Here is a 4,663-nt window from a genome sequence, read left to right on the forward strand (position 1 = left end):
ATGGAAGCTCCTCTCCCCCTGCAGACCAAGGCATGTTCCCTACTCATCACCTGTCATGGGTCCTAGCACACAGGAGTGGTCTAATAAATGCTTGCTACAGGAACGAAGGACTGGAGCCCATTGGGGCATCTTTAGCTGTCTCCCTGGCCTGATCAGCACCAGGAGTTTAGAAACCACCCCATGGGCCTCCCAGGTCACCACAGACATGTAAGCCGGGGATACCAGTCTCAGGTCTAGACAGCAGGTGAGCCAAGGGCTCACCACAGCTGCCTGGTGTGAGGAGCCTAGGGTTGTCTCTAGAAGCCCCCAGCTCAGAGGGCTCCTGAGTGCACAGCGGGGACAGCAGCAGCCAACTCTGTCCTGCTTCCCGACTTTCTGGAAGGAGCACCCTGCTCTGCCCAGACGCTGGGCCATGCTCACTCTCCCAGGCTTCGGGATGGAGAGAAACCCTCTGGGAACAATCTGCAGTGTGTTCAATCTGGGGTCGACTGAGTGCCCCAAATCTGCTGCTCCTGATTGTGTGACTTGTGACCACTTGGTACCCTCTAGGAGCCTCAGTTTCCCCATCTGCGAAGGTGAGCAGACTCCACTCCCAGCTCCCGCTGATGCTGGCAGGAGTCACGTGAGCTGGGGCCACTCCACGGCCATCCTCGCCGGCGCTGCCAGCTCTAGAATTGTTACTGGTAGTTGTCCAGGTTCTTGGCGTTTTGAACAAAGAATTGGACAAAATGCACAAATGAAGCAAGGCAGTGAAAGCAAAGATTTAATTTAAATGAAAGTACACTCCACAGAGAAGGAGCAGGCTCAAGCCAGCAACTCAACAGGGTCAGTCCAGCATTTTCCGGGGTTTAAATACGCTCTAGACTTTTCCCATTGGTTCACTCTATGCAAATGAAGTAGTGACCCACGACCAGTCTGATTGGTTGCAGGAGGGGACCAATCAGGATGAAGAGTAGGCCTGCAACCAGTCTGATTAGTTGTGGGATGGGGCCAATCAGGGTGAAGCATAGGCCTGCGACCAGTTTGATTGGTTGCAGAAGGGGACCAGTCAGAGGTACTTTCATTTTTCAGCTGCCATGCAGAAAAAAGAGCAGCTTCTGCTATCCAGTGGGCGAGAATCAGCCTCTGGCTCCCTGACTCCAGACCCTATTCTCCTGCCTCAGAATCACCCCCCGGGGGCCTTGAGGACCAGGCCATCTCACCAGCCTTGCTCAAGGCCACACAGGCCAGTGGGAGCTCCCACATCCAGTCTCAGGCCAAGTTCGGGCTTGTCTCCTGCCAGCTCACCCCAGACCCCAGCACGCCTGTGGGAGACGGTGGTGTCCTCGGGCGCCCGGACCAGCCTCGGGCCTGGGACGTCCAAGGTGGTGGCTTTGGCAGACACCTGCTCCCATTAAATGGTTGGTAAAGTTTAATACCAAAAGCGGGTTTTAAGTCGATTAAAGTTTACGGCCAGCGCCAGCTCCATCATAATCACTCCAGTGGTTCGTTCCCCTCCCAGTGCCCGCGCCCTGCCCTGCACACTACTGCGTTGCTCTCAGGCCCCGTGCAGGCCACGATGCATGCCGTCATCACCACAGTGTCCCTGGCAGTCATAAAAGTACAGCATGGACACAGGGAGGGGAGCATCACACACTGGGGTCTGTCAGGGGGGATATAGGGGAGGGACAGTGGGGGTTGGGGAGTTGGGGAGAGATAGCATGGGGAGAAATGCCAGATATAGGTGATGGGGAGGAAGGCAGCAAATCACATTGCCATGTATGTACCTATGCAGCAATCTTGCATGTTCTTCACATGTACCCCCAAACCTAAAATGCAACTTTAAAAAAACGTACAGCCAAGAGGGTAGTGCAACAGCAGACAGAGTAAGTCACAGCCTCCCGGAGTGATTCAAGATATCCCCACTGGCCGTTCCCTGGAGAAGGTGTGAAGATCGCAGCTGGAAGATGCTTGAGGAAAAGCTCTGGCATCTGCCAGTGGGGCCACAGCAGCCCCAGAGCCTTCTTCTGCACACCCCTCTGGGTCACTGCCCCCCACCATGGACTTAGGCCCACCCCAGCACTGAGACAGGCCCAGCAATGAGACCACCGTAGCCAGGTGCCCAGAGGCTTCCCATGAAGGTTGGCTGTGCCTATAGGACCTTCCCTGAAGCTTTTGACAAAGTCACGGGGAGTACACTGAGAGCTGGGTGCAGGGGCCAGGGGAGCAGACACTGTCAGTTTCCCAAGGGAGCATGGAGTCCAGTGGGCAAGGCAGACACCAAGGGAGAAGACCGTGAGAGCCAAGCGTTTCAAGCTTCCTTGCCTCTGCCAGCTCCAGGGCTCCAGGCGTCTCGAAGGCTGTGCACCGCCACAGCACTCTAATCTCAGCTCCCCGTCACACGCCCCCACCCACCTCCTTAACTGCCCTTCCCTCTCTCTAATGAGGATCCTTTGCAAGGTGTGCTCCTCCTCCCAAAATCCCTCACTTAAACACATCTGCAAACAACTGTTTTCCAACTAGCACCCCGCTCACAGGTTCCAGGAATCAGAGCGCAAGCATCTCTTGGGGGCTACTTTCCGTCCCTGAGAGTGGGGAGCTGAGACTTGAGCATGGTTGGTGGGCGGGCGAGGGCTGCTTCTCCTCTCACCTCACTGAGGCTGAGCAGCTCCCTCCATGTGGTTCTGGGAGACACCCCCCATCATCCAGGCAGCTCTTCTTGACTGGGGCTGGGCTACTCCACCCCTCTGCCAAGTGGTCCCAATAACAGGGCTGAAAGTGTCCAGGGACATCCCTGGGGAAGGGCTCCTGGTTCAGGCAGCCCGAGCCTGGCTCACCAGGTGGATAGTGGGTGGGAAAGCAAAGACAGAGCAGGGCATGGGCTCCAAGAGGCAGCCCAGGAAGAAACTGGGACATGGAGCATGGAGAGTGGAGGGATGTGTGGGAAAGGACAGTGGAAGGGAAGGTGGCTGCAGACTGGTTGATGGAAGACCCAGAGCCCCTTTGTCCTTCCTGCAGATCTAAAGCTGCTGTCTACTGGGGAGGCTCCATTTCTTCACCTGCCACCTGCTGGGTGATGACACCTGCCCCAAACCATAGCCATGAGCAGAGCTGACTGTGGGTCTGACCCCACCAACCCACCACCACCCCACCGAAAGCAGACTTGGCCATGGAAGACTGGGCCTGGGAGGAGGAAGCCCTCTGGTGTTTGGGGCAAGCGTCTCAGTGAACTGGATCCCACAGCCACTGCCCTACCCTCTCGCTGGAGAAACGAGGCTGCTCTGCTGGGCGCTCCATGGAGCTGCCAGTGTAGACAACCAGGGCAGGTGCCATGGGAGCCAGAGACAGGCTGGCTGCCCACACTCACCCACCCCACCCCCACCCCATGGAGGATCCCCTGGGACCCTCAGTCCCTGGCCTGAGACATAACCCCCAGGTGGCACCCATGCAGCTCCCTGCCCCCAACATGGTTTGGCTGTGTTCACCACCCACATCTCATCTTGAATTGTAGTTCCTATAATCTCCACATGTGGGAGGGACTCGGTGGGTGGTAATTGGATCGTGGGGGAGGTGACCCTCATGCCATTCTTGTGATAGTGAGTTCTCACGAGATCTGATGGTTTTCTAAGGGGCTTTTCCCACTTTGCTTGGCACTTCTCTCTCCTGCCACCACATGAAGGACACGTTTGCTTCCCCTTCCACCGTGACTGTAAGTTTCCTGAAGCATCCCTAGCCATGTCGACTTCCTTACAGGGTGACAACAAGAAAGAATGGAGAGAGCAGAAAGACACACTTGAATTATGGATTCCGCTCAATATGCAGAATTCTGTGAAAGTCGACCATTAAGTTTCTCCAAAAAAGCTTCCAAATTCCAAGACTGGTGGGACTGCAGCAGTATGGAGATAAAACCCAATGTTGTCACTATGGAAATTTTAGCATATTTAGCATGTGAAACTGTGGCACAGTTAGTGGATCTGGCTCTGCTTGTGAGGCAAGACATGGTAACTAAGGCAGGGGACCCCTTCAGCCATGCCATTTCTGCAACCTTCACTCAGTATTACAACTCTGCTGAGAGCACTGCAGCCTATGGTGTTGAGGCTCACAGCAATGCCATCCAGCCCTGCCACATCAGAGAGGCCACTCGACGCAGCAGCCACAGGATTGGCCCACTTTCCCCATTCACAAATGCCTGCCACAGGAACAGGATGGCCTTTCTGGCCTGCTCATGTGACAACTGTGATGTGCTGGCAGAGCAGGAAAGCGATGTGACATTAAGGTGGTTTCCTGAAAGCAAAATCAAATACAAATTTACCTTTCTCCAAAAAGGAAAAAAAAAACCCTAAAGCATGAGAGGTCGAGGAGACCAGGTCCACTGGCCAGGGTGCCGTGGACAGTAGGTGCTCAGTCAGAAAGCTCCAGTCTCTTGCCCCCACCTTTTCCCCAGGCCCTGAAGCCCTTGGTACAGGTAGGGCCTGCACGCTTGTGCCCTCCTGTGCCCCTGTGCAACCATCACCGTGTCACCAACAGTGCGGCGTTTATAGCTAGGACCAACTGGGGGGTTCTTATTCAGACCAGCTTTCTGGCTGGACAACACCTTCCCCCAAAACCCAGCCCCCTGACCCTGCAGCTACCATTCTTGTCCCTCCCTCAGCCACATATAGCAGGTGGCATCAGTAAACATCCA

General features: G+C 55.5%; 1 pseudogene; it reads left to right on the top strand.

Annotated features, from left to right (window-relative positions):
• Positions 1 to 436: 436 nt before the first annotated feature.
• Positions 437 to 4,322, top strand: LOC128929859 (uncharacterized; annotated as a pseudogene).
• Positions 4,323 to 4,663: the final 341 nt, after the last annotated feature.

This window comes from Callithrix jacchus, chromosome 16 (genome assembly GCF_049354715.1).
Source record: "Callithrix jacchus isolate 240 chromosome 16, calJac240_pri, whole genome shotgun sequence".
NCBI classification, from domain to species: domain Eukaryota; kingdom Metazoa; phylum Chordata; class Mammalia; order Primates; family Cebidae; genus Callithrix; species Callithrix jacchus.